Raw genomic sequence first — 22,676 nt, forward strand, 5'->3', positions numbered from 1 at the left:
TTTATCTGAGGAATACAAGTCATTTTAATTATCAAGCCTGGAGAGACATTAAAATGAGACAGCAATCATATTTTACTCCCCGCTTTGAGCTATGTATTCATCTCTTGAAACAGCTTGCTATTGCCCCAAGTAGCTATAAATTAACCTAATGCTGCTGCACTGGACAGGTTCACAATATAGAGTCAATCACAAATCAATGTTATTTCTGTGAACCAATGAGAATTCCTGACAAGCAACTTCATATCAGGCTACTCCCTGTCCCCACCTCCTTTTTTTTTTTTGAGACGGAGTCTCGCTCTGTCAACCAGGCTGGAGTGCAGTGGTGCAATCTTGGCTCACTGCAACCTCCACCCCACTGGGTTCAAGTGATTCTCCTACCTCAGCCTCCCAAATAGCTGGGATACAGGCATACACCACCACATCCAGTTAATTTTTGTATTTTTAGTAGAGATGGGGTTTCACAATGTTGGCCAAGATGGTCTCGATCTCTTGACCTCGTGATCTGCCCACCTCGGCCTCTCAGAGTGCTGGGATTACAGGCATGAGCTACCTCACCAGGCCCTGTCCGCCTTTTTTTTTTGCCTTTAAAAGCCTACTCGTAACTGCTGCTGCTAACCAGAGTATATATTCAAGGCAACTTGAATCTATGCTCCCGAGTTGCAATCCTCAAGCTTGGCCCAAATTATATCTCTACTTATATTAGTTTTGCCTCAGCTTCTCCCTTTTAAGTCGACAGAGATATCCACTGCATAGGTCTTCATTTGAAGGTAATAAAAATGGTCTTCTCTGTAATATGCAATTGATACCACATTGCATCTGTACACAAATCCCCTAAAACCGTAACAGGTATTTCAACATGTTTAAAGGAAGTTTCTCTCTTACATGTGCACATATACACACATACAGACTCCAGCAAAAGTGTTCATTTAAAAATTCATTGGAAAGGCTATTAGGTAAGCATTTTCACAAGGAAGTAAATCAAATGTGACTTTATTGGATATCAGATCAGCTCACTCTTTGTTTTTTAACGACTTCTTGTGTAAACTGTAAGAGAAACACTCCTTGGGCTGGCAGAGGAGATGGGAGTTTGTATAGGAGCTGTCTTGCTCAAGGGCTATTTTTTAGACACTAAACTCTTTCTTCTGCTTCGGGCACAGAAGCAGGGGATTACATGAAATGAGTGAAGCACAAATAAATTTCTTAAAGGGGTGGGAAGGGGGAAAAGGAATAAAGTCTGGGTTTTGATATACAGTGTGGAGAGTACAGGTCAGGAGGAAAAAAAGGGGTCATTCAAACAAAGATACCCAAGAGGCCTACAAATGTGTCTCATTTTGTGAGCATTATCCATTTTGGGGAAAGGGGGGTGTCAGATGTTGATTTATGCACCAGGCCACCAAATGTAACGTTTTGCCAATTTTTTTTAAAGGAAATGTGGTCATTACCTTTGAATGAAATCCAACTAGCCAGCTTTCAATCATGCAGGAACTAACTATCCTGGTGTGAGTTACCTAAATCCTTTTCCTAGCTGACCTATTTGTATGATTACGTCACCTTGAGGAGAGCAGTGGAGGGGGAAGAACTTAAGAGTTTTAAAATCTCAGCTTGGGTAGTGAGGACGTAAATCCGTAGCTAAATGGGAGTTATGGGTCAAGGATTGAAGACTGTCCTCACTCCCTGATCCTTCCACCGCTTCAGAAACTATTAATACGGCCGGGCGCGGTGGCTCATGCCTGTAATCCCAGCACTTTGGGAGGCCGAGGCGGGCAGATCACGAGGTCAGGACATCGAGACCATCCTGGCTAACACGGTGAAACCCCATCTCTACTAAAAATACAAAAAATTAGTCGGGCGTAATGGGGAGCGCGTGAATTCCCAGCTACTCGGGAGGCTGAGGCAGGAGTACGGCGTGAACCCTCGAGGCGGAGCTTGCAGTGAGCCCAGACCGCGCCACTGCACTCCAGCCTGGGCGACAGAGCAAGGCTCCATCTCAAAAAAAAAGAAAGAAAGAAAGAAAGAAAGAAAGAAAGAAGGAAGAAGGAGGAAGGAAGGAAGGAAGGAAGGAAGGAAGGAAGGAAGGAAGGAAGGAAGGAAGGAAGGAAGGAAGGAAGGAAGGAAGGAAGGAAGGAAGGAAGGAAGGAAGGAAGGAAGGAAGGAAGGAAGGAAGGAAGGAAGGAAGGAAGGAAGGAAGGAAGGAAAGAAACTGCTAATACATCTCCTGGGAGCTTTTCTTACTGAAATTAAAAAGGGAGAAGGGCCCCGGGGTGGGATGGCTGGGCGAAGGGGGATCCCAGATTGTAGTGTTTAAGAAAATAAATCCTTCCAGAAAAGGAGGCCAAAAAAGACTCCATTTTTCGCGACGATGATGACTTCCTGAATTCACTTGACTGTTTCCATTTTTCTCGATCTTTCTGCCTTTTCCCCTTTTTATTTATATGTATGAGCTCCTTACATACTATGAATAATAATCTTTATCAATCATGTAGCTTGCAAATATTTTACCTAAGACTGTTTATCATATTTTACTTATTTCACTGCATTAAACCTTTTTACATTAACTAAATTTGGGTAAAATGCCTTCTTTATGAAAAATGAATCAGCTCTTGATATATTGGTTTTTACAAACAATGTGTAATGGCTTAAGAATGAATATATTATTTTAAATTTTCATACAATACAGAAGTATATTGACTACAAAAAAGAGCCACGTTTACCTCCTCCCTCCCCCGGCCCCAATCACAACACCTCCCCCAACCCCCCCCCCCCACGCCAAGGAAAGCACTATTAACAGTTTGGTATGTAAATTTTAGGCTTTTTTTCTATGCAGTTGTACATGTGAATCCATACATACAGACCACAGACACACACATGGGAGGTATATAAATAGCATTAAACTGAACATATTGCTCAATGTGTACTTTGTCACATAAAAATATGTCTTATGATTCCATACTATAGGTCTACCTTAGCCTCCCTCTCACTCTTTTTTTTTTTTGGTTGCCCAGGTTGGAGTGCAGTGGTGTGATCTCAGCTCACTGCAACCTTCACCCTGCAGGTTCAAGCGATTCTCCTGCCTCGGCCTCCTGAGTAGCTGGGATTACAGGCATGCGCCACTACACCTGACTTATTTTTTGCATTTTTGTAGAAACAGGGTTTCACCATGTTGGCCAGGCTGGTCTCAAACTCCTGACCTCAAGTGATGAGGCTGAGATGAGTAGATCACTGTAGGTCTACCTTAGTCTCTACAGGTCTACCTTAGTCTGTCTCTCTCTCTCTCTTTTTTAATTTTATTATTTATTTATTTATTTATTTATTTTTTATTTTTTGGTTCACTCAGGTTGGAGTGCAGTGGCGTGATCTCAGCTCACTGCAACCTTTGCCTCCAAGTTTAAGCAATTCTCCTACCTCAGTCTCCCAAGTAGCTGGGATTACAGGCCCACACCACCACGTCTGGCTAGTTTTTTGTGTTTTTGTAGAGATGAGGTTTCGCCATGTTGATCATACTGTTCTCAAACTCTTGACCTCAAGTAATCTGCCCACTTCGGCCTCCCAAAGTGCTGGGATTACAGGCGTGAGCCACCGTGCCCAGCCACTTACCTTATTCTCTCTTACTGCTGCATAATGCTATGTAGTGTTGGAAATAGCACAATTTGTTTCCCTAATGATGGACATTTAAATTGAAAAATTTTTGCAATTATAAACAATGCTGCATTGAAAATTTTTATCCATGCCTCTTTCGACCTGTATACCTTTGTACATGTGCAAAGAATTCTCTTGGACAGAAAATACAGAAGTGGAAGTGGTAATGCAAAGAAAATGGGTATTTTTCTTTTAATAAACACTGCCAAATCAGTCTTCAAAAGGCTATACCAATGCATACTCCTCCAATATGGAAGGCAACAGAATTTTTTTTAACTGCCCAGCTAATGGGTGAAAAATAATCTATCTTCCTTACTTTGATCTGTGTTCACTGTTTACTAATGAGATTAAGAATGTTTTCACATGTAGACTGGTTTAAGTGAATCACTTGACTGTTTCCATTTTTATCCATCTTTCTGCCTTTTTTCCTTTATTTATATGAGCTCCTGACATATTATGAATAATAATCTTTATCAATCATGTATCATGTAGCTTGCAAATATTTTATCCAAGACTGTTGATCATATTTTATTTATATCACTGCATTAAACCTGAATTTTTTTATAATTTTTTTTGAGATGGAGTCTCACTCTGTCACCCAGGCTGGAGTGCAGTGGCGTGATCTCCGCCCACTGCAAGCTCAAGCAATTCTCCTGCCTCAGCCTCCTGAGTAGCTGGGATTACACGCACACGCCACCACACCAGCTAATTTTTGTATTTTTAGTAGAGATGGGGTTTCACCATGTTGGTCAGGCTGGTCTTGAACTCCTGACCTTGTGATCCACTCACCTCAGCCTCCCAAAGTGCTGAGATTACAGGCGTGAGCCACTCTGCCCAGCTCAAATTTTTATTGTAGGCAACAAATTCAAATTTTAAAAGAAGTTGTGCCAACAATCTTTTTTATTGGCCAGGTGAGGTGGCCTATAATCCCAGTTCTTTGGGAGGCTAAGGCAGGAGGATCACTTGAGGCCAGAAGTTTGACACCAGCCTGAGCAGCATAGTAAGACCCTGCCTCTACCAAAAAAAAATAAAAATAAAATTTTTAATTAGCCAGATGTGGTGGTGTATGCCGATAGTTCCAGCTACTTGGGAGGGTGAAGCAGGAGGACTGGTTGAGCCCAGGAGTTAGAGGCTGCAGGGAGCTATCTATGATCATGCCACTGCACTGCCACCTGGGTGACAAAGCAAGACTCTGTCTCTAGAAAAAAAAAAAATTTAAATCTATTTTATTAATCTGTGTATTTTCCATTCTATATAAACTAGCAGATCGGCTTGTCAGATTTCATAAAATATCCCTGTTACGGTCTGAATGTGGCCCCCAAAGTTAATGTGTTGGAAACTTAATGCCCAATGCAACAATGTTGAGAGATGAGCCCTTTAAGAGGTGATTGGGTCATGAGGGCACTACCTACATACATGAATTAATGACCTTATGGCAGGAGTGGGTTAGTTATCTCAAGATTGGATTCCTGATAAAAGAATACATTTGGGTCACCTTCCCTGTCTTACTCTAGGCCTCTCTCTCTTGTCCTTCCAACTCCTGCCATGGGATGATGCAGCACCAAGGCTCTCACCAAATGCTGGCACCATGCTCTTGGACTTCCCAGCCTCCAGAACTATGAGCCAAACTAATTTCTGTTTATTATAAATTACCCAGTCTGTGGTGTTGTATAGCAACATAAAATGGACTAAAATAGACTAACACAATCCCTTTGTAATTTTTCATGAGCTTGCACTGAATTAATAGATAACTTAGAAAAGAAAAAAATTGCTCTTTCCCTGCCGCCACCAAGTCATGCGGAGACAGAGGCTTGGGTGCATTCAAGATTCCGCTTCACCCTTAACCCACCGCCATGGCCGAGGAGGGCATTACTGCTGGAGGTGTAATGGACGTTAATACTGCTTTAAAGAGGTGCTGAAGACCACCCTCATCCACGATGGCCTAGCATGTGGAATTTGCGAAGCTGCCAAAGCCTTAGACAAGCACCAAGCCCATCTTTGTGTGCTTGCATCCAACTGTGATGAGCCTATGTATGTCAAGTTGGTGGAGGTCCTTTATGCTGAACACCAAATCAACCTAATTAAGGTTGATGACAACAAGAAACTAGGAGAATGGGTAGGCCTCTGTAAAACTGACAGAGAGGGGAAACCCTGTAAAGTTGTTGGTTGCAGTTGTGTAGTAATTAAAGACTATGGAAAGGAGTCTCAGGCCAAGGATGTTATCGAAGAGTACTTCAAATGCAAGAAATGAATAAATAAATATTTGGCTCACAAAAAAAAAAGAAAAGAAAAAAATTGACTTTCACAATGTTTATTCTTACCATCCAAAAACATGATATGTGTGCTTATTCGACTTGACTTTTCTTTTGTCCTCCAATAACATTTTATGTGTTTCTTTATGTTAGGTTTATGTCTAGAATTTTTCTCCCCACAGGAAATGAACTTTAATTAGCTTTTGTCTCCAGAATTCCCCATCTATGCCTGGGCTTTACGGTTCTCCTCACCCCCTCCAGTTTGAAGGTCCAGACTAGAAAGGAGAGACACAAGGGGGACAGAAGATTCCCTAGCACAAAGTTGCAGGGGGGTGTCTCCCTGGCAAGAAATCCTCGGGCCCAATGCCTCCCCAGTCCAGCCACAAGTACTCAGAGTGTCAGAACTTATTTTTGTAATGAGAAGCGTGGGCCCTGCCTCTCCCCCACTCATGGAGAAGGTGGGTGTCTTGCAGCCTTGGGGGTCACTTCAGTGGGGCAGAGAGTGTGAGCCCAGCGAGTATGGGCCCCAGCAGAGGCACCAACAGCGAGAAGTGGTCAAAGAGAGGGTTGCACACCACAATCTCCCTGTTTGGGGCCCGGCATGGACACTTGTACACCATGAAGTCACTGCTTTCATTCTCATCTGCAGAGTCCGGCTCCTCAGGAGGCTCTTTCTGCAGCTCCAGCCATAGCATCTGTTACCTCTGGTGCTGGTAGTGATAAATGTGCATGCTGGGCACCAGCTGCTGGTCGCAGGTTGTGTGGAGGCGGAAGAAGAGTCAATTATTTTACCACCATAATTAAAATCCTTCCTTCCTTCCTTCCTTCCTTCTTCCCTCCCTTCTTCCATCCCTCCTTCCCTCCCTTTCTTCTTTTTCCCCTTCCTTCCTTCCTTCCTTCCTTCCTTCCTTCCTTCCTTCCTTCCTTCCTTCCTTCCTTCCTTCCTTCCTTCCAGAGTCAATTCTTTTACCACCATAACTAAAATACTTTCTCTTTCTTTTCTTTTTTGTTGACAGGGTCTTACTCTGGAGTTCACTGATGTGATCATAGCTCACTGCAGCCTGGAACTACTGGCCTCAAGTGCTCCTCCCACATCAGGTCTCCCAAAGTGCTGGGATGACAGGCATGAACCACCACACCCCACTTAAAATATTTTCAAGACTTCCTCTAATTGTTTATTGATGGTACATTGAGTTACTAATTTTTCACCCATTCATTCAACAGGCGTTTGTTAAATGCTTGCCATGTGGGGTACTGCAATTCTATTTCTGGAAAGGGATCCCAAACTAGACCCCAAGAGAGGGTTCTTGGATCTCTCTCAAGAAAGAATTCAAGGCAAACCCAGAGTAAAGTGAAAAGCAAGTTTATTAAAAAAGTAGGCCGGGCGCGGTGGCTCAAGCCTGTAATCCCAGCACTTTGGGAGGCCGAGACGAGCGGATCACGAGGTCAGGAGATCGAGACCATCCTGGCTAACATGGTGAAACCTCGTCTCTACTAAAAAAATACAAAAAACTAGCCGGGCGACGAGGCGGGCGCCTGTAGTCCCAGCTACGTGGGAGGCGGAGGCAGGAGAATGGCGTAAACCTGGGAGGCGGAGCTTGCAGTGAGCTGAGATCCGGCCACCGCACTCCAGCCTGGGCGACAGAGCCAGACTCCGTCTCAAAAAAAAAAAAAAAAAAAAAAGTAAAGAAATAAAAGAATGGCTACCCCATAGGCAAAGCAGCCCCGAGGGCTGCTGGTTGGCTATTTTTATGGTTGTTTTTTGATTGTATGCTAAACAAGGAGTGGATAATTAATGAGTTTTCCCGGAAAGGCGTGGGCTATTCCCAGAACTAAGAGTTCCTCCCCTTTTTAGACTATATAAGGTAGACATTGCCATGGCATCTGTAAACTGTCATGGCACTGCTGGGAGTGTCTTTTAGCATGCTAATACATTGTAATTGGCGTATAATGAGCAGTGAGGACGACCAGAGGTCACTTTTCTCTCCGTCATGGTTTGGGTGGGTTTTGGCCACCTTCTTTACCACATCCTTTTATCAGTAAGGTTTTTGTGACCTGTACTTTGTGCCAACCTCCTATCTCATCCTGTGACTTAGAAAGTCTTTATTTCTTAGAAAGACTTTATTTCTAGGAATGCAGCGCAGTAGGTGTCAGCCTCGTTTTACCCAGTCTGTATTCAAGATGGAGTCGCTCTAGTTCAAGCACCTCTGACAATTTTGATTGTCTACTGTTGGCGGGGCATGGTGGCTCAAGCCTGGAATCCCAGCACTTTGGGAGGCCAAGGCAGGTGGATCACTTGAGTTCAGGAATTTGAAACCAGCCTGGCCAACATGGTGAAACCCCATCTCTACTACAAATATAAAAATTTGCCAGGCATGGTGGCAGGCACCTCTAGTCACAGCTACTTGGGAGGCTGAGGCGGGAAAATCAGTTGAACCCGGGAGGTGGAGGTTGTAGTGAGCCAAGATCGTGCCACTGCATTCCAGCCTGGGCAACAGAGCGAGACTCCATCTTCAAAAAAAAAAAAAAGAAAGAAAGAAAAAAGTCTTCTGTAGGGATACAGACAAATGATTGAGTTTCCTATGTTCATATCTAAAAAAGAAGCTATAGGATGAAATATCAGAGAATAAATTTTAATAACCAAGGTTGAATGGACAGAGAAGGCCAAAAAGTTTAAAGGGAAAGCAAAGCAAAGCACTTAGAAACGTTTCCTAGTACATTTTCAACCACGTTTCAAGTGTTTCCTACTAACACAGGAGAGTTTTCTATTGAGTGGTGGTCAACACTTTTCTCTTCCTGTGGTCATGCCATCTTCCTCACAAAGAACCAAAAATACACAACTGTGGGTCCCCTTCCTCCACTCACCTGCCAACTCACCCCCCCGTTTTGCATTTGATGCTGTGAAGTTCGGAGTTAACTTGCTTGGTCAGCCTTAGCAAGCCTCCAGTGCATTATCCGTATTATCTTCTCCCACCTACCTGATTAGGTTTTCACTTTTGTTCATCTTTTAAATTCGGGTTTCCTATAAACTCCCAGGAAGCAAGGCGAAGAGGAAGAAGAAAATATTTCTAAGTATCTGGGACACTAGTTGGTACAAAACAGTTTCGAAGGGGGTTGTTCCTTCACATTCCTGAGACTCCCAAGGACAAGGTCAATCAGGTCCCGCTCCCCTTCTCCCTCCCCACGCTGCTCCTGCCCCAAGCCTTGGTCCAGTGGAGACCATGTTATCCCCTACTGACCGCCAGCCTTTCCGCTCTGGGGCTGCGCTTCTCTCCCTAAGTCACCTCTGACTTCTCAGCCAGCAACTATGTTCTTTCCGGCTGCCAGGGACAGACAGGACATGAGACCTTTTATCGTAAAGACAGAAGTATTTTCTTGACTTTCTTTTTTCTTTTTGAGTCTTCGGAAGGAGAAAAGGAAGGAACCTTCTTTCAAGGCCGAAAACGGTTATAAAAGTTGCGTGCTCATGGCAAACAGCATTTCTCATTCTGTTTATGTGTTTTCTGCCCACAATTCTGAATGACTCAGATGACAAAAAAAAAATCCAGGCCTGGGGGAGGGTCACCCACAGGGGTGGTTGTTGCTTTTCAAACTGTGAGGCATAAATGACACAAAATGCCAAAAGAAGCTGGAAACCCATTTTAACCTGAACTACAGGTTTGCATTTTTCCCATTTCTCTGCCTTCTGTCACCTCCATCCCACCCCCACATCCAACTTAGCTTTTCTATTGCAAATAGCTGGGCCCAGGATTTGAATGAAAGCAGAAGCTGTTTCCTCTGCTTACGATCGGCAGACAACTGCATCACAATTTGGGCGACTTTGCAGACTTGCCACCAATTGTGAAATAAATAACTTCTGATTTATGCCATTTGCATAGTAGAAAACTACAAAATAATAGATACAAATAAAGAGGTTTCTTGTGCATAAATGAACAACAAGAAACCTCTTTATTTGTATCTATTATTTTGTGAAGGCTATAATTAGATGACTAGCTGGCCTTTAGATTTTTGTATCTTTAGGCTTGAACAAGAGTACAGTAACAAAGATTTACAAAAAAACAAAAAAAGTAATCAGGACAACCTTGTAGTACATTTTTGACCCTTCAATAATTCAGAAGCCAAAATCTACGAGAGCCACATTCCATCTGAGACAAGGAGAAATGATTCACTGCAAGAATTTCTTTAAAAAATCAACTGACAAATTTTTAGCTAAAAGGGAAATCTCCCATCTAGTTTATTGAATGACAGTCATTGTTACTTAAAACAGACTCCCGTGTTGGGTTCTGATTGGAGGGCTGTGCAGTTTTTCTGGTTTTAAAACTGATGGCATTCAACGTGGCAAGGGAAAGAGTTCTCCCAGCCATTTTCATAATTATCTACATTTAAATTCTCACCTTAATAAATAAGTCCTTTTTTCCCTCAGCATCATTATTCTTTTTTTTTTTTTTTTTTTTTTTTGAGACAGAGTCTAGCTCTGTCCCCGGGCTGGAGTACAGTGGCACAATCTCTGCTCACTGCAAGCTCCGCCCCCCGGGTTCACGCCATTCTCCTGCCTCAGCCTCCCGTGTAGCTGGGACTACAGGCGCCCGCCACCACGCCCGGCTAATTTTTTTTTGTATTTTTAGTAGAGATAGGGTTTCACCATGTTAGCCAGGATGGTCTCGATCTCCTGACCTCGTGATCCGTCCGTCTCAGCCTCCCAAAGTGCTGGGATTACAGGCGTGAGCCACCGCGCCCGGCCTGTGTCATTATTCTTTAATAGCATTTTACCCGATTGCAAAAGTAACACCTGTGCATTGTAAACATTTTGGAAAATCCTGAAAATCACAGGGAAGAAATAGACAAATCATTTGTTTCTCCAGCACCCACCAATAACTATTATTCACATGTTAATGTTTAGTCTTCTAGTCTGTACTTCTCAATATGAATATATTCATGTTCTTCACAAAAATAAGAATATGCCATTTTTGCTTTTTCACAAACCATTAAAAATCTTTGCCATCGTGTTTGCAAGTAGATGCCATCCGATGCTGCACCATATTTTTTTCCACCGATTCTTTCCTCCTAGGCATTTGGGCTTTTCCCAGTGGCTCCATGAACATGAGTTCGTGGTTATGAAGAATGTAGTCTAATTCAACTCACACTAAAGTGACACTTCTACCCCTGTGACCAAGAATTCTCCTGGCGGGGAAAACATAACAGGAAAATATTTCACACACTTTTGGGTGAGGGTTGGCCAAACTAGACTTTAGTGCGATTGTTAACATTTCAACAGCAAATTCCTCATTGGCTCATTCAAACAACCAACCAAGAAGGGGGAAAGTTCTCTTTTCAGCGTTAAACATTTATTCTCTATGAAGGTACACTTTCCCTCATTCCCTAAAGAGTAAGGAAAGCTCATTTGAACTTTTATATTCCCTTTTTGCTCTGAACTCCATTATAATGTTTCTCTCAATTGTCCCCTTTTCCATAAAACTTTCACCCACTTCCCCCTCGGCCATCTTAGCCCAGGCCCCCACAACACGGGATGTGCTCCTGTCCTGGGGTAACCATCATTATCTGTTATCTTAGAGCTATTTAAAAAAAAAAAAAACAACTTTTATCTTTTCTCCCAGTTTTTGTTTTTTTTTTCCTCCATCAGAGTTTATGCCCGATTCAACTTGGTAGCCCCACACAGTAGGCACTCAATAAATATTTGTCGAATGATTCTTTCAAGGCATCTCGGTCACAGCACTTTCTCTGCATGTAGGTCTCTCACAGGCTGGAGGCCACAGTTTAACAAAGCCAGGGCAAGGTCAGAGGGAGGCCGAGAAGGCGCTTTCAAGTTGAGTAATGAAAGGCGATGTTAATTACTGACATGGGCCATTTAGAAGGAAGAAAAATGCTATCTCTTATTAATTTTGCTGAAATGGACACACTCTTGTCAGTGGCTAATGGTTAACAAAGCCATTCTTTGCTGAAGGACAGGGCAGGAAAACCTCAGTTACGAGAAAGGACCAGAGCAGCCACAGTGCAGAAACTTCCTGCCCCTACACGCCTGCACCCGCCAGAGATAACGTCTTTCACCATTTTTTTTCCTCATGTATAAAGTTAGACAGAAAACTATCAAGGAGAGGTTAAAAGTTTCATTTCTACCAAGATATTTATGATGGGTTTACAGGGAAGCCAGGCTCCGGCAAAGGACACAGGAATCAAGTTTACATTTTAATGGAGGGAGGCGGGAGGTAGAAAGAGGAAAAAGAGTCAGCTTGGGGAATGGGAATTCCTCATCCTGTTAGTGGACAACACTAATTTAATCAAGAAGAAAGGGTCTGTTGAACAGGCGCTCTCCCTGCGAGTTCAGCCTGCTGATAATCTTGGTGGAAGTTCATAAATGCGTCTCAAATGCTCCCAGCCTTTCAGTCTGAACAGGCGGTTTTGGCAGTTGTGAACTTCAAGTGGACCCATTTAAGCTGATCAGAGGAAGCAGGCTGACAGTGAGCTGATTAGAAACCTCTTAGAGACCCTTCTTTAAAGAGGGAAAGGAGTTCTTAACTTTTTTCCATCATCTTTAGAGAGAGACCCAGGGGTGGGTAATAAAAAAGAAAGGTTGCAAGTAGAGTGGGAGTGGGGGTTGTGGGTGAAGGAAAACGTTCATTTTAGAACACAAAGAAAAACAACCGCTTTGCCAGCCCTTTCCCAACCTCCTCGCTCTTGTCAATTTCTGCTTTGAGGGAATGTTTGAAGATAACAGGAAAGGAAATCATGAAATGATATGGCAAGGATGAGTGAGGCTTAAAGAGATGAAGGCAAGCTGTTTCCTTGACCCAGGCTTATCTCAAGCCTGCCAAAAAAATAACCATCTATCACAGACCCATAAATAGGTTAGGAACATGGGAGTAAAATGCTGCTTTTAATGATAAAGCAATCGGTGAGTTAGTTTTAGAAAACAACCATCTCAGACATCTTAGGCTTAACAGATGCACACAAAGGTGTACTTTTGTCTCCAGGGGTGGGAGGTGGGGGGTGACTTCTTGAACAAACTGAATATTTTTTTAGGAAGGAGGAGCTCCACTTGAGAAAAGTTATAAACATATGAACATTCAGAAAGAACATTTCAAAACCCCTCTGGGGAAAATAGGAGTTGCTGACAATAATACATGTGCAGGGAGAGATTCCTCTGCAAAATCTAAATAAATGAGAAAGCTACCTCTTTGCTAGCCGCAAAGCCCTTATCAGCAACAAAAGGTCCAAGTTAAGGATTTGCTTTCCAAACCCATACGCCGCATGTGACCTAAAATAGACAAGGCAGTCAGGTTTCTCACTGGGGCCCTGGAGTCTGCAAACCTGATCCCTGCTGAAATACTCCAGGAAGAACCAGGTTCTCTGGGTTACAGCCCTTAAGATCACAATAGCAGTTTCAATTCCAGACCTTCAACTGAAAATGAAGTTTACAAATTAGCTTTGAATAAATATTATGCTTCCAGTCTCCAGTGAAGAGCCACAGCTCTGAGAGAAACCAAATTAGAAAAAGACTCAATTCAGCTCCTAAACACACAGAACCAAGCCCTAACCAACCTAGCCTGGCATGTTTCTCTTCTTGCTCTACCAGAATAGCATGGTGATGTCATGCTTTCATTTGTCCCCCAAAACCAGCCAGCCTGCCCTCCTAAAAATAGCTTGATGCACTTCTAAAGGGAAAAAAGGGGGAGTCAAAATATTTTTTGAAATAAAATTTTTTTCACTTAAACCGTCAAGCAATAAAAGATAATCTTTTCTTTCCTGTTTACTTTGTCTCCCAGACTCTGTGTGTGTGTGTGTGTTTCCCAAAGTCCCTCTGAAAATCATACAAGAAGGAAAAACCTTTTCCAAAATAATTTATGTAGTCTGACTTCTGAGGCCTTCTTATGTTTGTAAATTTTCTCTTTGTTCTTTGCCAGTGAATGCACCAGACTCAGGATTAACCAAGGACTTATTTAGGAGTCCTTTGAAAAATATAAGCTTATTTGTAGGAAAGAGGACCGACTTAAAGAGACTGCTAGACATCAGGGACATAGATCAGTGATCCTCAAGGCTGTTTGAGCCTCCAGACACTTGTAACACTTTGAGATATGAAACCTTTGGAGTCACTAGGGACCTGTTGAATCATTTAAGTAAGGCCCAGCCATCTGCATCATTCAAAAGAAACCCAGGTAGCCATGTGTGGTGGCTCATACCTGTAATCCCAGCACGTTCAGAGGTTGAGGTGGGAGGATCCAGGTCAGGAGTTTGAGATCAGCCTGGGCGACATGGTGAAATCCTGTCTCTACTAAAAATACAAAAAAAAAAAAAAAAAAAATTAGCCAGCCATGGTGTCAAGTGCCTGTAATCTCAGCTACTCAAGAGGCTGAGGCAGGAAGAATTGCTTGAACCCAGGATGCAGAAGTTGCAGGGAGGCAGAGGTTGCAATGCAATGAGCCAAGATTTTGTACCACTGCATTCCAGCCTGGGTGACGGAGTGAGACTTCATCTCAAAAAAAACAAAACAAAAGTTAGCTGGGCATGGTGGCATGCACCTGTAGTCCCAGCTACTCAGGAGGCTGAGGCAGGAAGATCACTTAAGGCCAGGAGTCCAAGGCTGCAGTGAGCCATGATCATGCCACTGCACTCTAGCCTGGGCAACAGAGCAAGAAAAAGGAGTAGGGAGCTTGGAGGGAGGTGGCTGATGGTTACTGGGTACCAAAACAAAAAAAAATGAGTAAGACTATTTGATTGCACAACAGGGCAACTATAGTCAATAGCAACTTAATGTACATTTCTAAATAACTCAAAGAGTGTAATTGGGTTGTTTGTAACACATAGGACAAATGTTTGAGGGGATGGATACCCCATTCTCCATGAATCGCCTGCCTGTATCAAAACATCTCATGTACCCTACAAATATATATACCTACTATGTGCCCACAAAAATTTTAAAATACATTTTTAAATTAAAAGGAACCCAGGTGACTCCGAGGCTCATTCGGCATTAGGAAGCACCCATCAGACTTGGCATGAAGGCCGATGTTCCAAAGAGCAAGCTCTCATGTCCCTCTCCCCACACCAAAAAGTGGTACCTTGTCTCAGCTCTTCTGAACACAGCAGACACCAGCTATTCCAGCTAGATTGATGATTTCAGAACACCCCTTAAAGTAACTTAGCATCTCTCTCCCACTTCCTTCATTTCTCATAAATTGCTATAGGTTGTCTTTGATCTCAGAGTAGACTCCCTATAAAAAGGAGGCAAAGTAACTGAGATGAAAAACAAACTTTACTTAAGAATCCAATAAAAGATGAGTGGAGAGGGTCCTTGCCATAGGTAGAAGATTTCATTCACTAAGTCTGAAGACACAGGCAGGGCAATGGGTAATCACTTGTTTGAGCCAAACTTACCCCCTAGTTAGGAAGGCTGGTTGTCATTTACCTGAGGGTTACATTAGAACAAAAACAAGTCCAAAAAAAAAGATGCTTTCTAAGAATAAAAATATCTCTTTTTGGGGTCTTCTTAACTTTGTCAGAGTGCTTCCACATCTATTGTCTGTTTTTATAATTAATCCCACAAGTAACTACGTATTTGTTTGTTTTGTTTTATTTTGAGATGGAGTCTCACTCTGTCTCCAGCGCAGTGGTGCGATCTCGGCTCCCTGCAACCTCCTTCTCCTGGGCTCAAGTAATTCTCATGCCCCAGCATCCTGAGTAACTGGGATTACAGGTGCGGGCCACCACGCTGGACTAATTTTTGTAATTTTGGTAGAGATGGGGTCTTACCATGTTGCCCAGGCTGGGCTCGAACTGCTGGCCTCAAGTGATCCACCTGCCTCAGCCTCCCAAAGTGCTGGGATTACAGGCATGAGCCACTGCATCCGGCGATATTTATATATGAAATCTATTAACCAGCCTGTAATCCCAGCACTTTGGGAGGCCGAGGCGTGTGGATCACAAGGTCAGGAGATCAAGACCATCCTGGCAAACACGGTGAAACCCTGTCTCTACTAAAAATACAAAAAAATTAGTCGGGCGTGGTGGTGGGTGCCTATAGTCCCGGCTACTCAGGAGACTGAGACAGGAGAATGGCCTGAACCCAGGAAGCGGAGCTTGCGGTGAGCTGAGAGATCGCACCACTGCACTCCAGCCTGGGCTACAGAGCAAGACTGCGTCTCAAAAACAAACAAACAAAAAAACTATTAACCTAGCAAATTTTAATATTGTTGTCACTCCCTAGCTTAAGACAAATATGGGAAAATTTTCACGGGATTATGAAATTGATTTCTAAATACCAGTATATTTACAATTTATTTTTTAACTTATCAAGTGAAGTATCACCGGTATGTTTATAATTTATTTTTAACTTAATTTTTACTTTATCAAGTCAAATATCTGTCAGAGTTACTTTAAAAGCATTAAGACTTTGGCCTAAATTGGACCATTGAGGTAGGGCATGTTTTCAAATTTCTGTCTTTGATCAGTGCTTTTCCTAAACCACTACAAATAAATGAGAACCTCACCAACCTTAAAGATATGGCAAAGTAAGGCCGGGCGCAGTGGCTCAAGCCTGTAATCCCAGCACTTTGGGAGGCCGAGGCGAGCAGAGCACGAGGTCAGGAGATCGAGACCATCCTGGCGAACACGGTGAAACCCCGTCTCTACTAAAAAAATAGAAAAAACTAGCTGGGTGAGGTGGCGGACGCCTGTAGTCCCAGCTACTCGGGAGGCTGAGGCAGGAGAATGGCGTAAACCCGGGAGGCAGAGGTTGCAGTGAGCTGAGATTGCACCACTGCACTCCAGCCCGGCCGACAGAGCGAGACTCCATCTCAAAAAAAAAAAAAAACATATGGCAAAGTAAAGGACGTTTTAGTGCCTCCCCTGGTAAACCATTTCTATTTTCCTTGACTCACTGTCAGTGATGATGTAGACTGATACCTAATTACACACTTAGATTCTTATGAAATTACTAAAACGGCTTCATCGTCTGGAGTATTACCTGAGGTTCATGGTCTCACAGCCAAGGAGAATAAGGACGCAGGCGCGCAAAAGTGTGAGGTTAAGAGCAGAAGTTAAATAGGCAAAAGAAAGAGAATAGCTCTTTGATGCAGAGAGGGGTCCCAGAGAAACGGGTTTGCCAGTTCCACGGTGAGATGCAGGGGCTTTATAGCTGAGCTGGTGAGGAGGCAGTGTCTGATTTACATAGGGCAAGAAAGACTGATTGGACCAGGTGTGCCATTTGCATAGGGTACGAATTTCTGGCCACCCCCACCCTAATCTTTTAGTATGCCTGGCCTGCGCCATGTTGCCCACTTCCTTTACTGTACACATGGTAACAGTACATGTGGTAACAAAAAAAAGGGAAGATGGAGCTTCCATGTTGGACATTCCTGGCCCCCAGGTAGCCCTTTTCTGTTGGCACAGCTGCCGGCATTCTCCCATGCAAGTTTCCAGCTTGCTTATCTATTTTTGCAGCTGGATTTTTCAGAGTGCTCTTTGTTAGAAAAAATAATAATAATAATTTATTGGGCTGCTTTTTTGTTAAAAGGGAAGTTCTGCTGAGGACTCTGTTGCCCTCACTCCCCTGCCTAATTTCTTTCTACCTCCTGTATCATTACCTTGCATGTGATCGCCATCAAAAGAAGTATCTCTACTTCCTCTCAACTTTCCCAGCAATCTTGGTTTCCAGACTTTACTTCACACCTTTGGGTTCCTCAAGCGCCCCCAAGTCCTCTCAGACTCCTCCAAGAATTTAGTGAAATGCCTAGTAGGAACAAGGGGAAGAGAGTGTCTATAGTCTACAGCGACTCAGAAAACCAAAGGAAGGAGAGATCCCTCCAAAACAGGCTCACCAGGAAACGTTAATGGCAGAGACAGGTTCTTTGTTGTTACTGATGTTGTTGAGATAGGTTCTCATTCTCTCAGTCACTCTGCCACCCAGGCTGGAGTGCACTGGGGCAATCATAGCTCACTGCAGCCTCAAACTCCTTGGCTCAAGTGATCCTCCCTCCTCAGCCTCCTGGGTAGCTGAGACTACAGGCATACGCCACCATGTCCAGCTAATTTTCTTTTCTTTTTTTTTAAAATTTTTTGGGAGATGGGATCTTGCTATGCTGCCCAGGCTAGTCTTGAACTCCTGGGCTTAAGCCATTCTCCCACCTTGGTCTCCCAAAGTGCTGGGATTATAGGCATGAGCCACTGTGCCTGGTCAAGGGAGACAGGTCTTGATCTGGGCTTTAAATGATGGATCAGGTTGCAGGGAGGAATCATTGGCTTTGTATCAGAAAGTATTCGGGGTTTACCTGGAATAAGAACAAGCACAGGGCATGGTGGGGGGCACCTCTGGGTGGGAAAAAGCAACTAGAAGATTGTTCTCATTTGAGAGAGAGGTCTGTGGGAGACTCCTAGAAATAAAATTGGAAGGACAAGGTGGCAGAAAACCCAATAAAGCCTGAATGCCAAGGTGAGGGCCTTGGAAATCATCAGAAACTGCCACTGAGAGCCACTCCTGACTTTTAAAGAAAGTGACATTTAAGAGGTTTAAGTTGGCAGCCGTGTATGCAAGATGTGTCAGAATGAGGTAAATAAGCAAACTGGGTGAGAGGCAAAAGGGCCTTGACCAAGGTTTATTGATAAGTATGTTGCCCAAGACTGAGTCAAAAGTCTTGCTAAAGTCAATCTAGATTAAATCTGTCCCTTGCCTTTAACCTAGCAGGCCAATCAAGGTCTCCAAGGAAGAGATGAAATTCCTCAGAGCAGGTCTTGGTTATGAAGCCAAGTGAGTTGTTATTCACACTTCGTGTCTCTGAGATGGGCACACATGCAGATGTGCTATTTCCCTCTTTCCACTGTCAGTCACTTCCTGGCCAAACTGTCTAAAAACAAGAGAATCACAGAGTCTTAGCAGTGGACATAACCTCAGCAATCATGTGGTTCCTATCATGCACTGGTACATCATTTTGCACTGAGAGCCGACCATGTGACCAGAACTGTGCTGGAGGAGGGAAATGGAACACAGTAGCCTCACGGGAGGCAGAAACACCTTACCACCAAGCACCTTAGCTAGTCCAACTCCTTCATTTTACAGACTGGGCAAACTGAGACACAGACACATCAAGTGACATATCCACATTCACGCAGGTATTTGCAGATCCAGGTTAAATATGCAGACAGGCCAGGCGGGGTGGCTCACGCTTATAAACCCAGCATTTGGGGAGGCCAAGGCAGGAGGGTCACTTGAGCCCAGGAGTTCAAGATCATCCTGGGCAACATAGCAAGATCCCATCTCTATGAAAAGTAAAATACAATTAGCCAGTTGTGGTGGTACATGCCTATAGTCCCAGCTACTCAGGAGGCTGAGGAGGGAGGATCGCTTGAGTCCAGGAGTTCGAGGCTACAGTGAGCTATGATCACACCACTGCACTCCAGTCTGGGCAACAAAACAATATCCTGACTCTTAAATGGAAAATGCAGACAAATAGAAATCTACACAGAGACTTTATATATATGTGATGTATATGCAATATATACATACATCTTTCCGTGGTTATGTATGTAAATATATATGTATATGTGTAAAAGCTCTGTGGACATTGTGACTATCAAAGAGTTAATAAGTGGATACCCTAATCTGGCAAACACAACGCAGATAGCAAAGCTTCACTTTGATTCAGTTACTTACAGGAAACATATTAATGATCTTTATCACTGGACTCCCCAAGGAGAAGTAACCTGGGAGCAGAAAGGGGTAACTTTTGAGCAGCACAATCATTTATAAACATGACCGCCACCCCTTCAGTACCAGTAACTACAAAGCATTCCACTCTCAGAATGTACTTTCCCATCTTGGGATGCTTTCACTTAAAACAGGCAAAAATTGGTTGCATTCTGCACCAAGGGGCAGCCCTGCTGAATTAGGTCCTGTGGTTTGTTTCCAAGGTATAGCCACCAAACTTCTCCATTCACAGGATTTTTGTGGATTTGGTTTTATCTCTGGATAAGGGACCAGGCTCTGACAAACTGCAGAAATCACCCCTTTCTCACAGAATAAGAAGAAGATTGGAAAAGCCATTTAGTAATAATTTGATCAGCCAATTTTCCTCACCAGTGGGCCTTAGCACAATTGCCTTAATTTCTCCCCTGGGTTGGAGGAGTGTGTGACTGACGGGGACTCCGGTGGCGTCTGCGTGGCAGGACGCACACACACGCAGGGCTTGCAGCTGACAGAGCTGCAGCAGTGGCCCTGAAGGGCTTAGGCAAAATAGTTATGTTTCAGCTACAAACAAGGCCAAACCTGGAGGTGAAAAGACAATCAACAAAGCCACAGTGTTGATACTCCCGAAATGGAAAACAGCTGTCTCGGAGGGAAATGTTGGCTATTCCTCTGTAGCACGGAGGCTGTATGGCAGTCTCCCACCCGCCTGATTTCTCAGCAGAGGATCACTGTTCATGAGAGAGAAGGAAACACGAGACAAACCGAGTGACAAACCAGGCAGAGTCTATCTGAGAGAAGAGCAAAGGGGAGGGAGAGTAAAAGGAAAAAGCACAAAGAAAGAAGAGCGAGCAATTCTGCAGGAGAAATACTCCCAAGTTAGCAGACTCAAACAACCACAGCGCACCGCATGAAAGAATAATCTGGAACTTGGTGATGGTGATCCCTCAAAAGATCTCGGAGGAATCGAGTATGATTCCAGCCTTATTCTAAAGAAACTTGGTCAGTTAACGAAAAAAAAAAAAAGGTCTTTGGCAGAGTGAGGCCAATTGCAGGAGTATTCAACTGAAATGCATATGGTTTGGATGACTTTCAGCTAAAATGAAAATTTAGGATTTCAAGGTATACTTAAGAGGTTTTTTTTTTTTTTTTTTTAAACCATCTCAAAAGATAGGTTAAAAGGAGAGGGGGTGAGAGGAAACCAATTTTACCAGTAGGGGTGGGGGTAAAGAAGAAAACAAGGAAGAACATGATGCAAAACTCAAGTGAGACCAGAACATTTTCACTGGGAAAGCCCTAGTTTTAGTTTTCGATATATTTTTTTGAGACAGAGTCTCACTCTGTTACCCAGGCTAGAGTGCAGGGGTGCAATCATGGCTCACTGCAGCCTCAACCGCCTGGGCTCAAGCAATTCTCCCACTTCAACCTCGCAAGTAGCTGGGACTACAGATGCACACCACCACACCTGCTAATTTTTAAATGTTTTTGTAGAGATGGGGTCTCGCTGTATTGCCCAGGTTGGGCTCAAGTGACCTTCCCACCTCCCTCTGATTACAGGTATGAGCCACTGTACCCAAGCCAACAAATGTTTCTATATCAAAAAAGCTCAGAATACGAAAAGGTTACAGAATCAAGAATAGTTCAAGAGTTCTAGAAAGTAGTCTCCCATGTGGAGCTAGTCTTAGAAAAGAGAGGCTAAATCCTGGATGCAGACACATGGGCAGCCCAAGCTCACTATAAGGCCATATGTTAACCTCCAGTCCCAGAGGCAAGCGGTGAGCACACATGGGCGACGCCCTTGCAGAGCCAGGACAGGCTCCTGAATTAGATTTTTGCCTACACTTCCTTGATTGTTACCCGTGATCTCCCAGGATGAGGGAGAACAAGAAGCATTTGTCCTTTTGTGACAGAGGGTCACAGAAACAAGGAGCCAGGGTGAGGAGGGAGTGGAGGAAAATTATATGTTTGAAGGAAGAAGATGGAGAGGCAGCAAGGATGAACATTAAAGGAGGAGGGGGAAGAGAATACAGATCTAGAATTTCTAAATTACCCTTGGCGCAAAGATCTGGTTTACCACTCAAACAGTATAATTATAAAGTTGGTGTAAAGGAGACCAGGGATCTAGTTACTAATTTCTTACTAGCAATAGCATCAAAACCTTCTCTGCTGGTAGCTGGTCTCTTGACAAAAACCGTGTGCCTTGTACGATGTGGCCTATAGGGAGAAGTGGTTTTAATCAGGCTGATCTATAAAATGGTATGCAGTTGTGGTCTTGCTTCTCAGATGTCCATCCGAGCAGAGGAGAAAGTGAGGGTTGGAACTGTCAAAGTAACTAAGGGGCGGGGGACGGGAAACACTTTACATAAATGCTCCCTTGTCTTGCAGATGCAGTGTATAGGCTAAGTTTGTCAGAAAATTCAGTGGGAACCCTCTGGTGGATTTGAGAAAAATTACCAGAAACATTCCTGTTGTTCATGGTTTTTGGACCAGATTCTACCCGGCCTCAAAAAGGAAATTCTGGCTTGGTTACAGCCTTAAATGGGTGCTCAAATCCCCTGAACATTTGCTGCAAAAGTACTTTCATTCTTACTCCATTTTGGTTCATAAGAACATCAGGCATCAAAGTCACATCCTGGCTGTATCCCTGTTTACCTTGGCAGTGACAGATACAGCCAGAGTTCCAAAAATTATTCATTTCTAAGGTACAAAATTCGCCTCTCCCCTCTGCCTTTTTTTCTTTTCCCAGAGACAGGGTCTCACTCTGTCCCCCAGGCTGGAGTGCAGTGGCTCAATCATAGCTCACCGGTCTCCAGCTCTTGGGGGCAAGCGATCCTCTCACCTCAACCTCCTGAGTAACTGGGACTACAGGCACATCCCACCATGCCTGACTGATTTTTATTATTATTATTATTATTATTGGTATTTATTGTAGAGCTGAAGGTCTCACTATATTGTTCAGGCAGGTCTTGAACTCCTGGCCTCAATTGATCTTCCCATCTCAGCCTCCGAAAGCGCTGGGATTACAGCTATAAGCCACTGCACTGCACCCAGTCCCTTTTTTTTTTTTTTTTTTTTACAAATTTTGCAGAATTTTTACA

The 22,676-nt window shown here is 43.6% G+C and overlaps 1 pseudogene; it reads left to right on the top strand.

The window, feature by feature from the left end:
• Positions 1-5,489: 5,489 nt before the first annotated feature.
• Positions 5,490-5,887, top strand: LOC104676560 (annotated as a pseudogene).
• The last annotated feature ends 16,789 nt before the right edge of the window (positions 5,888-22,676 follow it).

Source organism: Rhinopithecus roxellana, chromosome 11 (assembly GCF_007565055.1).
Source record: "Rhinopithecus roxellana isolate Shanxi Qingling chromosome 11, ASM756505v1, whole genome shotgun sequence".
Lineage (NCBI taxonomy): Eukaryota > Metazoa > Chordata > Mammalia > Primates > Cercopithecidae > Rhinopithecus > Rhinopithecus roxellana.